Raw genomic sequence first — 18,073 nt, forward strand, 5'->3', positions numbered from 1 at the left:
TCAATGAAACAGAATTGAGAGCACAGAAATATTCACAATAGCCAAGATGTGGAAGCAACCCAAGTGCCCATAAACAGATGAATGGATAAAGGAGATGTGGTATATATATAGCGGAATACTACTCATCCATAAAAAAGATGAAATTGTGCCATTTGTGACAACATAGATGGGCTTTGAGGGTATTCTTCTAAGTGAAATAAGTCAGATAGAGAAAGACAAATATTGCGTGATTTCACTCATGTGGAAGATAAACAAACACATAGATAAGGAGAACAGATTAGTGGTTTCAGAGAGGAAGGGGATGGGGGAGGGCAAAGGGGCACATGTGTATGGTGAAGGATAAAAATTAGACTATTGGTGGTGAACACAATGCAGTCTAGACAGAAACTGAAATATAATAATGTACGCCTGAAATTAACAGAATATTATAAGCCAATATGACCTTAATCAAATAATTAAAAAATAAATAAGTAAAACTACTATGTGATCCAGCTATCCCACTTCCGGGTGTATTAAAAAAAAAATCTCCACTCCATGTTCATTGTAGTACTATTCACATTAGCCAAGATATAGAAACTACCTAAGTGTGCATCAATGAACAAATGGATAAAAAAAGATGTGGTATACATATGCAATGGCATCTTATTTAGCCATGACAAAGAAGGAAGTCCTGCCATTTGCAACAACATAAATAGACATTGAGGGCATTATGCTAAGTGGAGTAAGCCAGACACAGAAAGACAAATACTGCATGATATCACTTACATGTGGAGTCTAAGAAAAAATGTCAATCTCAGAATCAGAGAGTGGAGATGGGGTTGCCAGGGGCTGAGTGGTGGAGGAAGTAAGTAGAAGTTGGTAAAACAGTACAAACTTTCAGCTATAAGATTGATAAGGCCTGAGGATCGAATATAAAACTTGGTGACTATAGTTGACAACACTATATTGTACAATTAAAATTCACTACAGACTATAACTTAAATGTCACCAAAGAAAAATAATAATAAATATGGGAGGTGATGGATGTGTTAAAAAAAAGAAAAGGAATTCTCCCAGTCTAACCTGGATCCCCATTTCTAGGTGATATTAAAAGGAGAAGATAAAGAGTAATTTTCTGGGACAGCTAAAGATTACTTAATGTGTTAATGCACTATATTAGCTAGTTCTGTAGAAACATTAGCAGAAAGAGGTTAATGATTGGTGAACTTTCTCAAAAAATATTGCTCTTGATACGTTGGTAATTATGAACACCATTGTAACCTACAGATTAATGAGAAATTAAATTCTCTAATGAGAAGTAAAAACTCCTGTCATGGATAAGGAAAGTTTTAGGTAAGAAGAGGATATCATTTAAAGTAGCATTTTCTAGTAAATTTAATCCAGGGGATAATAAATTTGAATTATTTTAGGCAATTTTGAGGCATTTATAATGTTTTTCTTCCAATTTTATCCTATAATTATATAAACATTTGGGGCTAGAACATAAATTCTACTCATATCATCTGTAGCTTGTTCTTAGCATATTGTTAAATTCCAATAAATATGCATTAACTGACATCAGATTTGTTTTTTACACTTTTCTATTCAGGTATAGCATACATTTATTATATACGCTGATTTTAATAGGAAAGATTTGTTATTTTTTTCATATGTAAACATCCATGAAACCACTACCTAGATCAAGTTATAGAACATCCCTAGCACTCCAGAAAGTTTCTTCATGGCCCTTCAGAATCAATACCCTACTAGAAATACACATTATCCCGAATCACATTGAATAATTTTGCTTGTTTTGAGGTTTATATACTTGATATCACATATTATGTATTATTTGTGATTGGCTCCTTTTGTTCATCAATATATTTAAAACCTCATGCAGATTGTTGTACATATCCATAATGTGTTTTTTGCTTTATGTCGTGCATTATTCCATTGCATGAATTCCTTTGTGTGTGTGTATAAACCACAATTTATTTGTCCATTCTTCTCTTGATGACATTTAAGTTGTTCCTAGTTTGGGGCTATTATAAGTAGAGTTGCTATAAACATCTGTATCCATGTCCATTGGTGGAAATACATACTTATGTATCTTGGGTTTACATCTGAAAGTGGAATTACTGGATCATAGGGAGGTGTATGTTTACCATATGGTTAGTTTTTGAAACAATTTGTAAAGATAGGCAATCTCTCTATATAAGAATTTAAGTTGCTCTACATCATTGCTGACATTTGCTATTGTCAGTATTTTAATTTTTTTTTTCTTTTTTTAAAGATTTTATTTTTTCCTTTTTTCTCCCCAAAGCCCCCCAGTACATAGTTGTATATTTCTCGTTGTGGGTTCTTCTAGTTGTGGTATGTGGGACGCTGCCTCAGCGTGGTTTGATGAGCAGTGCCATGTCCGCGCCCAGGATTCGAACCAACGAAACACTGGGACGCCTGCAGCGGAGCGTGCGAACTTAACCACTCGGCCACAGGGCCAGCCCCAGTACTTAAAAATTTTAAGCCACTCTGGTGGACATTTAGTGGTGTCTCACTGGGTTTAATACAATTTCCTTCATGAGTAATCTGCAGATTAGCATGTTTTCATATGCTTAATGGCAATTTGAAGATCCTGTTTTGTGATGTACCATTTCAAGTCTTTTGTCCATGTTATTGGGTAACTAGTCTTTTTCTTACTCAGTTGTAGGATTTATATTCTGGATACAAGCCCTTGTTGAATATATTTATTGTGAATACCTTTTTCCCAATTTTTGCTCATATTGCTACTCTACTAGCATCTTAATGAAAATAATTTCTTAATATTTTATTTTATTTATTTAGTTTGATGGGCTTTTTGGCATTTTCCCCCTTTTTTATTGAGGTATAATTGACATAAAACATTAATTAGTTTCAGGTGTACAACATAATGATTCAATATTTGCATACATTGTGAAATAATCACCACAAGTCTAATTAACATGTTACCATACATAATTACAAAAATTTTTTTTCCTGTGCTGAGAACTTTTAAGATCTACTCTCCTAGCAATTTTCAAATATAAAACACAGTTTTGTTAACTATAGCAGCCATGGCATAATTCCCTCAAGATCCATCCATTTTGTTGCAAATGGCAAGATCTCGTTCTTTTTATGACTGAATAATATTCCAGTGTGTGTGTGTGTATATCTCTCTCCATATATATGTATGCATATATATATATATATGTATGCATATATATATATATATATATATATATGCCACAATTTCTTTATCCATTCATCAATCAATGGACACTTAGGTTGTTTCCATATCTTGGCTATTGTAAATAGTGCTTAGTGATTAGTGATGTTGAGCAGCTTTTCATGTACCTTTTGGCTATTTGTATGTATTCGTTGGAAAAAAAGTCTATTCAGATCTATTGCCCATTTTTTAAATAGGTTGTTTATTTGCTGTTGAGTTTAGGAGTTTCTTATATATTTTGTATATTAACCCCTTCTCAGATATATGGTTTACAAATATTTTCTCCCATTCTGTAGGTTGCCTTTTTACTTTGTTGATTGTTTCCTTTGCTGTACAGAAGCTTTTTAGTTTGATGTGGTCCCACTTGTTTATTTTGCTTTTGTTACCTTTGCTTTTGGTGTCGTAGCCAAAAACTCATTGCCAAGACTAATATCAAGGAGCTTTTTTGTTATGTTTTCTCTAGGAGTTTTAAGTTTTAGGTCTTATATTTAAGTCTTTAATCCATTCTGAGTTAATTTTCGTGTATGGTATAAGATAAAGGTCCAATTTCTTTTTTTTTCATAAAAGCTATCTGGTTTTCCCAGCATCATTTATTGAAGTAACTATCCATTTCCCATTGTATGTCCTTGGCACACTTGTCAAAGATTAGTTAGCTATATATGCGTGGGTTTATTTCTGAGCTCCCTATCTTGTTTCATTGGTCTATGTGTCTGTTTTTATGGCAGTACCATACTGTTTTAATTACTACAGCTTTGTAGTATAGTTTGAAATCAAGAGTTATGATGCCTCCAGCTTTGTCCTTCCTTCTCAAGATTGCTTTGTCCATTCAAGGATTTTTGTGGTTCTATAATAATTTTAGGACTGTTTTTTCTATTTCTGTGAAAAATGCCACTGGAATTTTTATAAGAATTGCACTGAATCCATAGATAGCTTTGGGTAGTATGGACGTTTTAACAGTGTTTTTTTTCCAATTCATAGACATGAGATATATTTCCATTTATTTGTGTTTTCTTCAATTTCTTTCATCAAAGTCTTGTAGTTTTAAGTGTATGGAACTTCCGTCTTCTAGATTAAATTAATTCCTAAGCATTTTTTTGCTGCTATTGTAAATGAGATTGTCTTCTTTATTTCATTTTTGTTATTATTGTGTAGAAATGCAACTGCTTTTTGTATGTTGACTTTGTATCCTGCAAATTTACTAAATTCATTTCTTAGTTGTCACAGCTTTTTGGTGAGTCTTTAGGATTCTCTGTATATAAGATCACATCATCTGCAATAAGAGACCATTTTACTTCTTCCTTTCTGATTTGTATGCCTTTTATTTCTTTTTCTTGCCTCATTGCTCTTGCTAGCATTTCTAGTGCTATGCTGAATAATACTAGTCAGACTGGTCACCCTTGTTTCTGATCTTAGAGGAAAATCTTTCAGCTTTTCACCATTGATTATGATGTTAACTATGGGCTTGTAATATATACATTTGTTGTCTTGAGATATGTTCCCTCTATACCTAAATTGTTGAGAGTTATTATGAAACTGTTACATTTTGTCAAGTACTTTTTCTGCAAATATTGAGATGAACATGTGATTTTTATCTTTCATTGTATTAATGTAGTGAATCACCTTGTTGATTCGCATATGTTGACCCATACTTGCTTCCTTGGAATAAATCCCACAGTATTATGATATATGATCATTTTATGCTGTCGAGTTTGATTTTCTAGTATTTTGTTGATGAGATTTGCATTTGGGTTCAAACCATTGATATTGGTCTATAATTTTCTTCTCTTGTAGTGTCCTTAACTGGCTTCATATGGCGGTAATGCTGACATCTTCAAATGAGTTTGGAATTGTTCCCTCTTGTCAAATTTTTTAGAAGAATTTAGGAAAGACTGGCATTAGTTTTTCTTAAAATTTATGGTTGACTCCAACCATGAAGCTATCTGGTACTGGGCTGTTCTTTGTTGGGAGATTTTTGATTACTGCTTCAATCTCCTTACTCATTATTGATCTGTTCAGATTTTCTATTTCTTCGTGATTCAGTCTTGGTAGGTTGTATGTTCCTAGGAATTTATCCATTCCTTCTAGCTTATCTAATTTGTTGGCATGTAGTTGTTCCTAGTAGTCTCATAATTCTTTGTATTTCTGTAGTATCAGATGTAATATTACCTCTTTCATTTATAATTTGAACCTTCTCTCCTTTTTCTTGGTTATTCCAGCTAATGGTTTGTCAATTTGTCTATCTTTTCAAAGAACCAGCTTTTAATTTTGCTCATCTTTTCTATTGTTTTTCTGGTCTCTAGTTCATTTATATCTCTTCTAATTTTTATTTTCTTCCTCCTGCTAACTTTGAGCTTAGTTTCTGCTTTTTATGGTAGCTCCTTGGAGGGTAAACTTCAGCTGTTGATTTGAGATCTTTCTTTTTTATTGATGTAGGCATTTACCATGATAAACTTCCTTCTTAGAACTGCTTTTCCTGCATCTGGGAAGCTTGGACATGTTGTGCTTCCATTTTTGTTTGTTTCATTAGATGTTTTGATTTCTGTTTGATTTCTTCTTTAACTCATTGGTTGTTCAGAAGAGTGTTTTTTAATTTCTAAATATTTGTGAATTTTTCAATTTTCTTCCTATTATTGATTTCTAATTTCATGTAATTTGGTCAGAAAAGATACTTGATATGATTTAAATCTTCTTAAATTTGTTAAGATTTGTTTTGTGGCCCATCATATGATCTATTTTGGAGAATGTTTCAATGTGCACTTTAGAATAATGTGTATACTGCAACTGTTGGATAGAATGTTCTTTATATGTCTGTTAGGTCCATTTATGTGTTATTGAGGTCTACTGTTTTCTTACTGATTTTCTTTCTGGATGATCTATTCATTAATGAAAGAGTGGGTATTTAAATCCCTTACTATTATTGTATTGCTGCCTATTTCTCCTTTCCAATTTTGTAATATTTGCTTCATTATTTAGATGCTCCAATGTTGTGTGCATATATAATTTCAGTTGTTACATCCTCTTGATGAATTTATCACTTTATCATTATAAAGTGATCTTCCTTGTCTCTTGTTACCGATTTTGACTTTAACTCTATTCTGTCTGATATAAGTATAGCCGCTTATGTATGCCCTTAAAACAGAATTGAGTCTTTTGTAGACAACATCTAATTGGATTTTGTTTTTATATCCATTCTATGACTCTCTGTCCTTCACTTGGAGAATTTAAGTCATTTTCACTTAAAGTAATTATTGATTGGTAAAGGCTTACTATTCCCATCTTGTTAATTGGTTTCTGGCTGTTTTGTAGTCCTTTGTTCTTTTCTTGCTGTCTTCCTTTGTGATTTGTTAATTTTTTTTGTAGTGGTATATTTTGTTTCCTTTCTCTTTCTCTTTTCTTTTGTCTACTAGATATTTTCTATTTGTGGTTACAATGAGGCTTACCTAAACTATCTTATAGTTCCAAGTGTATTTTAAGTTGATAAGTTAATTTTGCATGCAAAATCTCTACAGTTTTATTTCTCTCCTCATTTTTGCTTTTGATGTCACATTTTACATATTTTTGTTGTATCAAATTATGTAGCTATAATTAATTTTATAATGCTTTTGTTTTTTAACTTTTATACTAAAGTTAAAAGTATTTTACACACCACTATTACGGTAGTAGAGTATTCTGAATTTGACCGTATATTTACCTTTGCCACTTCCTTTCTGCTTTTTCATTCTTTTTTCTTTTTGTTTCTCTGACTAACTTCAAATGATCTGTATTCTAGTTTGCTGACTTTTCTGCATGATTGAGTTGATCCATCAAGAAGGCATAACAATTGTAAATATATATGCATCCGACATTGGAGTACCTAAATATTTTAGGCAAATACTAACAGATGTGAATGAATAAACAGACAACCTAATAATAATACTATGGGACATCAATACCCTCTGTTTACCAATGAATATGTCATCCAGACAAAAACCCAATGAGGATATACTCAATTTGAACTCTACTTTAGACTAATGGACCTAACAGACATATACAGAACCTTTCATCCACCAGAAGCAGAATAGATATTCTTCTCAAGTGAGCATAGAACGTTCTCCAGAATAGATCCTATCTTAGGTCACAAAACAAGTCTTATAGAATTTGAGAAAATTTAAATCATACCAAGTATCTTTTTTGACAACAATGTTATGAAACTAGAAATCAGTAACAGGAAAATAACTGGAAAATTCACAAATATGTGGAAATTGACACACTCATGAAAGACACATGAGTCAAAGATCATAAGAGAAATAAAAAGACCTTGGGACAAACAAAAATGGAAACACACCATCCCAAAACTTATGAGATGTAGGAAAAGCAGTTCGAAGGGGAAAGTTTATAGCAATGAGGAACATTAAGAAACATTAAGAAAATAGAGATCTCAAATAAACAAGTAAACTTTTCACCTCATAGAAGGAAAAAAAGAAGAGCAATGTAAGCCAAAATTTGGCAGAAGGAAGGAAATAACAAAGATCAGAGAAGAAATAAATGAAATAGAGACCAGAAAAACAGTAGAAAAAAATCAACAAAACTAAGATCTGTTTTTTTGAGAAGATAAATAAAACTGACAAACCTTTAGCTAGCCTAGGTAAAAAAAATAGAGAAGACTCAAATAAAGGCAGAAATGAAAGAGGAGAATTAAAACTGATACCACAGGAATACAATGAATCAAAATAGATTACTATAAAAAATTACATGCCAACAAATTGGATAAGCTAGAAGAATGGATAAATTCCCAGAAACATAGAAGAAACCTACCAAGTCGTGAATAAATGGAAAATTTGAACAGATCAATAATGATTCAGGACATTGAAGCAGTAATAAAACACCTCCCCCAAACAAAGGAAAGCCAAGGAGCAGATGACTTCATTGGTGAATTCTACTAAATATTAAAAGAAAAATTAATGCAACTACTTCTCAAACCCTTCCAAATAATCAAAGAGGAAGGAAAACTCCCAAACTCATTTTATGAATACAGCATTACCTTGATAGCAAAGCCAGATAAGGGCACTTCAAGAAAAGAAAACTATACACCAAAATCTCAAATATAGATGTGAAAATTCTTAAGAAAAGAGTAACAAACTGAATTTAACAGTTCATTAAAAGTATCATACATCCTGATCAACTGGGATTTATCCCTGAGATGCAAGGATGGTTCAACGCACACAAATCAATAAATGTGATGTACTACATAAATAGAATGAAAGATAATAATTAAATGCTCATCTGAATAGATGCAGAAAAAGAATTTGACTAAATACAGTATACTTTCATGATAAAAACTCTCAGCAAATTGTGTATAGAAGGAACATATAACAACATAATAAAGGCAATATATGACAAGCCCACAGCTAACATCATATCCAACAGTGAAAGTTTTAAAGCTTTTCCTCTAAGGTCAGGAACATTTCATTGAAATGAAATTAGGATCTTGAAGAGATATCTGTACTCCCATGTTCATTGCAGCGTTATTCACAATGGCCAAGATACAGAAGTAACTGAAGTACTGAAGTGTTTGTTTATAGATGAATGGATAAAGAATATGTGATATCACACATACACACAATGGTATATTATTTAGCCATGAGAAAGAGGGAAATACGGCCATTTGAGACAACATGGATGGTCCTTGAGGGCCTCATACTAAGAGCAGAGAAAGACAAATACTGTATGATATACTTATATTTGGAATCTGAAAAAGCCAAATTCAGAGAAACAGAATAGAATGATGTTTGTTAGGAGCTGGGTGTGGGGGGAAATTAGGAGATGTTGGTCAAATGGTACGTGCTTCCAGTTATAAGATGAATATGTTCTGGGGATCTAATGTACAGCATGGTGAGTATAGTTAACAATACTGTATTGTATACTTGAAAGTTGCTGAGAGTGTAGATGTTAAATGTTCTCATCACACAAAAAGGTAGTTATATGTGACGTCACGGAGGTGTTAACCAACTTACTGTAGTAATCATTTCACAATATATGTGTACCAAATCAAGTTGTACACCTTAAACTTACACAATATTATATGTCAATTATGTCTCCATAAAGTGTAAAAGAAATTTATCTCTACTATTATGTTCACTATTGGATTTCAGCTATGCCTATTTTTTTCAGAAGTTGCTCTAGGATTTGCAATATAGACCTTTAACTTAACATAATCTACTTTCAAATAGTATTCTACTATTTCATATATACTGTAAGAACCTTATAACAGTTTACTTCCATTTCCCCTCTCTTTATCCTTGTGCAACTGTAATATATTTTACTTATATATATGAATCTATGCATTGTTTTATTCCCTTTAAAGATTCAATTATCTTTCAATGAGACATAAACAAATGAGAAAAGTCATTTATATTTATTCGCATATTTTCTCTTTCCAGTGTTCAGCATTTTTTTGTGTAATCCAAATGTCTACCTGATATAATTTTTCTCCTTCCTGTGGAGTTTCTTTAAGGTATCTCATAATGATGGTCTACTGGAAATTAATTTTTTTCAACTTTCGTTTGTCTATATATGTCTTAATAAGCATACCTTTGAGATATTGTGGGTTTGGTTCCAGACCACTGCAACAAAATGAATATCACAATAAAGTGAATCACACAAATTTTTTCATTTCCCAGTGTGTATAAACGTGATGTTTACACTATACTGTAGTCTATTAAGTGTGCAATAGCATTATGTCTAAAAAACATTGTACATACCTAAATTGGAAAACACTTTATTGCTTAAAAATGCAAACCATGATCTGAGCCTTCAGCAAGTCATAATTGTTTTCCTTGTGGAGGGTCTTGCTTCGCTGTTGACTGATGATTGATCAGAGTGGTGGTTACTGAAAGTTAGGATGGCTGTGGCAATTTCTCAAAGTAGACAACAATGAAGTTTGCTGCATCAATTGACTCTTCCTTTCAGGAATGATTTCTCTGTAGCATGCAATGCTGTTTGATAGCATTTTACCCACAGTAGAACTTCTTTCAGAATTGGAGTCAATCCTCTCAAACCCTGCCACTGCTTCATCAACTAAGTTTAGGTAATATTCTAAATCCTTTGTTGTCATTTCAACAATCTTCCCAGCATCTTCACCAGTAGAATCAATCTCAAGAAACCACTTTCTTTGTTCATCTGTAAGAAACAACTCCTCATCTATTAAAGTTTGGTGATGAGGTTTCAGCAATTCAGCCACATTTTCAGGCTCCACTTCTACTTCTAGTTCTCTTGCTATTTTTACCATATCTGCAGTTACTTCCTCTGCTGAAGTCTTGAACCCCTCAGAGTCATCCATGAAAGATGGAATCAACTTCTTCAAAATTCCTGTTAATTTTGATACTTTTTACCTCTTCCCATGAATCATGAATGTTCTTAATGGCATCTAGAATGATGAATCATTTCCAGAAGGTTTTCAATTTACTTTGCCCAGATCCGTCAGAGCAAATCACTATCTATGGCAGCTATACCCTTACAAAATCTATTTCTTAAATAATAAGACTTGAAAGTCAAAATTATTCCTTGTTCCATGAGCTGCAAATGGATGTTGTATTCGCAGGCATGGAAACAACATTAATCTCGTTGTACATCTCCATCAGAGCTTTTGGGTGGTGGGCAGTAATATTTTGAAATGAATCTTTTTTTCTGAGCAGTAGGTCTCAACAACAGACTTAAAATATTCAGTCAATCATGTTGTACCCAGCCCTGGTGGTCCAGTAGTTAAGATTCGGTGCTCTCGCTGCTGTGGCCCAGGCTCATTTCCAAGTCATGGAACCACACCACCCATCTGTTAGTTGTCATACTGTGACAGTTGCATGTTGCTGTGATACTGAAAGCTGTGCCACTAGTATTTCAAACACCAGCAGGGTCACCCATGGTGAACATGTTTCAGTGGAGCTTCCAGACTAAGACAGACAAGGAAGAAGGACCTGGCCACTCAATTCCAAAAAACTTGGCATGAAACTCCTATGAATAACAGTGGAGCATTTTCTGATACAGAACCAGAAGGTAAGAGGATGGGGCAAAGATGATCAGGCAGGGTTCCACTCTGCTGTACACAGAGTCACTAGAAGTTGGAATCGACTGCATGGTACTATAAACAACATGACTACAAGGGCTGCATTTATTTTGGTTCATCAAAGTGTTTGTGGTTCTTAATACATGGAACACAACACAAGCTCAATAAATAATTTTGAATGAATGTATGCCTGAATACCATATGACATAATTGGAAAGTATAAATATTATTTTCCAGTGATAGTTTCTTATTTATATCTCTATTTTCATTATCTAGCACAGTGAGTAGAACATCATAGGTGCTGAATTCATGTTTTCTCTGAAGGAACAAATGAATGAGTGAATGGCTGAATCTCTTGTGCTTTAGGTAAATATAATTCAGCATGACTGGTTGACTGAAATGGTATAAAAAACCATTGGAACTCAAACTTAGTCTCCAGATTTACTTAGGCCTTCTTCTCACTTGTTTTCTACAGTACTTACAGTTTTTATACGCAGCAGTGGATTCAACTTTTCTATCTCCATACCATTTCAGCTTTATATCATGATTCTTATTCCCTGCCTAGAATCTGAATTTGATACCTCTTTTTGGTACTGACAACACATTGATGTTCAGTAGTCTTCAAAGACACTCTTCTTATTTTCTTATCTCTGATTTCATCTACTACAACTAAGAATGGGAGAGGATTTCACATCCATAATATGTAACCTTCTATAGCCTCAGAGGCTCATAAAAGCCACATTCCTCAAACTTGACCATTTCTCACATAGAAAGCATGTTGAACGAAATGAAGGTACTTCATTACACAAAACATATAAAAAGTAAATGTAATATTTATTTATTTAGATGAATAATAGAGCCATATTAGTTTTTCAGAAAAAGAATTGTGTGTATGTGTGTGTGTAGAGAAAGGTAAATCCCTGGTAATATATTTAATAATGAAATTCTGAAGTTTTTGAAGTATAAAAAGAGACTACAATTATATATCCTACCCCAAATTAAACCAAAAGTTTTAAAGTCCTCTCTTATGAGTAATTGTATAAATAAATGGGAGTAAATAATGAAAAAAATAGCTCTACAAATTAATAATAAATAATTGACAGAAATGACTGCATGAACACATTTTAAGAGTTTTAATATACATATATCAAAAAGATAAAGACAAATGATGGGCATATTTAATTCAGCAAATGTCAGCCTGAAATTATATCTATATTATTCAGAGAAAAGTTTAAATCATATGAATAAACCCTTCAACATGAATCAGTGAAAAACAGATATAAAGGAAGAGAGCATCATTTCATCTAAAAGTCTAAAAGAGTGATTAGTGCAGATTTCTGCATTGTTTCCTGGCATAAGGTCATAGCTTTCAATCATGTCTCTTTCTGATTTGTTGTACAATACAAGTTTCCTTCAAATGAAAGGAAATATACATTTTTAGAGCAGAGACTCACTGGTTATTATTCCCATGTTAAGTTCCTAATGATAGTAGTACAATCTAGCCCAAAGATTCATGACATAGGATTTTGAAATATTAGGTCATAGTTTAAGATGGATTTTTTTTTTCATAAACGTGCTCTGTCTAATCTATGCATTTCACTTGAGTTTTTCTGTCTAGAATTTCCCAAAATCATTTGGCTCCTTATCATAAAAATATGATACCATAGCCCATAAATATATTCAAGTTTAGGAAAGATTTGCATAACAAAATACTCCACAACTTAGACAGCATTTATTATCTCTCAATTTTTGTGGCTCGAGCATAGCTTAGCAGGTTCCTGCGGCTCAGGATCCCTCACAAATCTTTCATCAGGGCATCTTCTGTGGCTGCAGTCATCTCAAGGCTCAACCTGGGTGTTTGGGGTGGAGAATCAGTGGGTTGGGATACGTTTCTAAGTTCACTTATACGGCTATCGGCAGACCTCAGGTCCTCACACTCTGTTGACCAGAGATATTGATTCCTGGCCAGTTTCTATAGGGCTACGCACAATATGGCAGTTTGCTTCCATGTGTGCGTGGTGAGAGGGAGAAAAAGAGGGAGAAGAGAGGGAGACATATAGTCTGAAGCTTACACCTTTTATAACGAAATCTCAGAAGTGGCATCTCATTGCTTCTTCTGTATTCTATTTTTTTACCAGCTATTCTGTAATTCTAGCAAACATTGAAGGGAGGGGAATTACATAAGTATGTGAGTTCCTAGATGCAAGAACCATTAGGACCTATCTTACAGATCATATACCAAAAATACTACAGAAAAGCAGGACAGGATAAGACTAGGGGTAAAAAGTAAGTGATAAAACTCAATATATCACTTTATATCAAGCATCTTTTTTTGTTTCAAAATAAAAATATCATCATAAAAATCTGTGTATAATTGTTTGACTTCTGACAGGTATTCACAAAATTATTTCAGCAGTTACCGGATAGCTATTCCTCTATGTCAAGGATCAGGAAACTATGAACAATGGCCTTGTTTTTGTAAATAAAATTTTATTGGACCAGCATCATGTCCATTTACGTATTGTCTACGGTTGCTTTTGTACTACAACAACAGACATGAGTAGTTGCTACTATGACCTATGACCTGCAACGACTAAAACATTTACTCTCTAGTCCTTTAAGAAAATGTGGGACTATGTCAGTGATACTAATTATGGGTTTCTGCAAAAAGCTGAGATTTTGCGGAGGAATTTTTCCTTATAGTACGGGCCCAATTCTTGTCATTCCACATCCAGTGAGCAACTATCTAAATAAGTCAATCTCAATTCAATATTACCCCATCCAGGAAGCTTTTCCTAACCACTAAGGAAAAGTTAAATAGCCTTCCTCTGTGCTACTGCAGTACTATGTGCATATATCTGACTAGCATTCACTATATTCTATCTATTTTTTGAGGTAAAATTCACAAAACATAAAATTAACCATTTTAAAGTGTACAGTTCTGTGGTTTTAAGTACAGTCACAATGTTGTGCAACTATCACCACTACCTAATTCCAGAACATTTTCATAACCACAAAAAGGAGTCCCATACCCATTAAGCAGTCATTCCCTGTTCTCCTCTCACTTCAGCCTCTGACAATCTCTTTCGTTTCTTTATGAATTTGCCTGTGCTGGATGTTTTATATAAAAGTGATCATACAACATGTAGTCTTTTATGTCTGATTTCTTTCTCTTCGCATAATATTCTCAAGATTTATCCATATTTTAGCATGCATCAGTACTTCATTATTTTTATGGCTGAATAATATTTCATTTGTGTAAGTATATCACGTTCTGTTTATTTCTTCATTAGTTGATGGACATTTGGGTTGTTTCCACTTTTTAGCTAAGCTACATAGAGCTGCTATGAACATTTGTTTAGAAATTTTAATTTGAACACCTGTTTTAAATTCTCTTTGTTGTTTACCTAGGAGTGAGATTGCTGGATCATATGGTAATTCATTGTTTAATCATTTGAGGAACAGCCAAACTGTTTTTCATAGTGGTTGCAACATTTTACATTCCTACTAACAATGTATGAGGGCTCAAATTTCTACAAATCTTTGCTAACCCTTGTGATTTTACTTTTTAAAAAATACACGTTCTAGTAGATGTGAAGTGATATCACATTGTGGTTTTGATTTGGATTTCTCTAATGACTAATGATAGAAAACATTTTTTCATGTGCTTAATGGCTATTTGCTGGCCCCATAGAATGAGTTAGTAAGTGTTCCATCTCTTGTATTTTTAGCAAGAGTTTGAGGATTGGTGTTAGTTTATCTTGAAATATTTGGTAGATTTGACTGTGAAAGGCTTTTATTTTAGGGAGGTTTTCATTACTGATTCAATCTCTTTACTTGCTATAGATCTATTCAAATTTTCCATTTCTTTTTGAGTCAGTTTTGGTAGTTTATGTATTTCTAGGAATTTCTCCATTTCATCTAGGTTATTTAATTTGTTGACATACAATTGTTCATAGAATTCTCTTATAATACTGTTTATTTCTTTAAGGTCAGTAGTACTGTTCCCACTTTGATTTCTGATTTTAGTTATTTGTATTCTCTCTTTTTTTCTTAGTCACTGTAGCTAAAGATTTGTTATATTGTTCTTTTCAAACAACCAACTTTTGGTTTTATTGATTCTATTATTTTTTCTATTCTCTATTTTGTTTATCTTCCCTGGAATTATTATTATCTCCTTCCTTCTGTTATCTTTGGGTCTAGTTTACTCTTATTTCTCTAGTTCCTTAAGGTGTAAATCTAAGTTATTGATTTGAGGTCTTTCTTCTTCTGTTTTTGTTTTTTTTTTTTGTGTGTGTGTGTGTGTGTGGAAGATTAGCCCTGAGCTAACATTTGCTGCCAATCCTCCTCTTTTTGCTGAGGAAGACTGGCCCCAAGCTAATATCTGTGCTCATCTTCCTCTATTTTATATGTGGGATGCCTGCCACGGCATGACTTGCCAAGCGGTGCCATGTCTGCACCCGGGATCTGAACCAGCAAATCCTGGGCCACCAAAGTGGAGCACACGAACTTAACTGCTACACCACCAGGCCGGCCCTGAGGTCTTTCTTCTTTTTTGATGTAAGCACCTACAATTATAAATTTCACTCTGATCACTGCTTTTGCTGAATCCCCTAAATTTTGGTATGTTGTGTTTTTATTTTCATTTGTCTCAAAATATTTTTTAATTTCCCTTGCAATTTCTTCTTTGATTTATTGGTTGCTTAGAAGCGTGTTGTTTAATTTCTACATATTTATGAAATTTCCAGTTTTACTTCTGTTATTGATTTCTAGTTTCATTCCATTACAGTCAGAGAAGATAATTTGTATAATTTCAAGCTTCTTAAATTTATTGAGACTTGTTTTGTGGCTTAACATATAATCCATTGGGGGAAAAGTTCCATACGCCCTTGAGGAGAATGTGAATCCTGCTGTCATTGGGTGAAGTGTTCTGCATACATGTTAGGTCTTGTTAATTTATACTATTGTCCAAATCTTCTACTTCCTTGTTTATCTTTTGTCTGTATGTTCTAGCCATTATGGAAAATGAGGTGTAGAATTCCCCAACTATTATTGTTGAGCTATTTCTTGCTTCAGCTCTCTCATTTTTTCTTCATATTTTGAGATGCATATATGTTTATAATTGTTATATATTTTTGCTGGAATGAGCTTTAAATCAATATATAATTCCTCTGTCTCTTTTTTTGCCAAAAGGTCTCATTTGTCTGATATTAATATATCTATTTCTGCTCTCTTTTGGTTACTATTTGCATGGAATATCTTTTTCCATTCTTTTATTTTCAATCTGTCTGTGCCTATTTTGATGTAAAGTGAGTATCTTATAGATGGCATATAGTTATATCTTATTATGTTATCCATTTTAGCAATTTTTATGTTTAAATTGAAGAGCTTAATTCATTTACCTTTAGAATATTTACTGGTAAGGACTTACTTCCGCCATTTTACTAATTGGTTTCTTGATATTTTATATCTTTTTTTTAAAAGATTTTATTTTTTTCCTTTTTCTCCCCAAAGCCCCCCGGTACATAGTTGTATATTCTTCATTGTGGGTCCTTCTAGTTGTGGCATGTGGGACGCTGCCTCAGCATGGCTTGACGAGCAGTGCCATGTCTGCACTCAGGATCTGAACCAACAAAACACTGGGCCGCCTGCAGCAGAGCGTGTGAACTTAGCCACTTGGCCACGGGGTCAGCTCCATATTTTATATCTTTTTTTATTCCTGAATTTCTACATTACTGCCTTCTTTTGTTTTAGATAGTTAAGAGTGTACAGTTTTGATTCTCATTACTTTTACTATATGATTTTTACTTGCTTTCTTAGTGATTACTCTGGAATTATGATTAATGTCTTAATTTATAACAATCTAGTTTGAATTAATATTGACCTCGTTTTAATATACAAAACTTTGATCCTTTATAGCTCCATGCCCCCCATTGTTATTTTACAAATTGCATCTTTATACATTGTATGTCCATCAACTTAGATTTATAATTATTGTTTTCTGTAATTGTCTTTTAAATCATATAGAAAAAAGAGGAATCACAAGCAAAAATACATTAATACTGATGTTTATCTTTAACTATATAGTTAACTCTACCAGTGTTATAGTTTTTTCATGTTGTTTCAAGTAACTTTCCAAAGCCTTTCATTCTAGCCTGAAAGCCTCCCTTTAGCATTTTTTTAGGGCAGCTGTGCTAGAGATAAACTATACCCAGTTTTTGTTTATCTGCAAATGTCTTATTTCTCCTTCATTTTGAGGGCGATTTTTGCAGGATATAGCATGCTTGAGTGACAGCTTTTTTCTTTCAGAACATTGAATATATCGTTCAACTATTTTCTGTCCTTAAAAATTTCTGATGAGAAATTAGCTGCTAGCCTTACTGTGAATCCCTTGAACTTGATGAATGCTTCGCTCTTGCTGCCTTCAGAATTCTGGAGTTTGACAATGATTACAATATGTCTTGGCATGTCTCTGTTTAAATTTATTTTACTTAGGATTCATCAAGCTTTTGGATATATAGATTTGTGTTTTTCATCATATTTGAGACGTTTTCAACCATTATTTCTTCAAACATTCTTTCTACCTCTTTCTCTCTCCTCTAGTGGTACAACCATTGTGTATCTGTTATTATGCTTATGCCCCACTGTTATCTTACACTCTGTTTATTTTTCTTCATTGTTTTTTCTTTCTTCTCTTCGCTGGGTAATCTCAACTGACCTACCTTCAAGTTCATTTACTCTTTCTTCTGCCTGCTTGCGAAAATTTTCTAGTTAATTTTTCATGTCAGTTATTATAATTTTTAGCTCTAAAATTT

This window comes from Equus przewalskii, chromosome X (genome assembly GCF_037783145.1).
Source record: "Equus przewalskii isolate Varuska chromosome X, EquPr2, whole genome shotgun sequence".
NCBI classification, from domain to species: domain Eukaryota; kingdom Metazoa; phylum Chordata; class Mammalia; order Perissodactyla; family Equidae; genus Equus; species Equus przewalskii.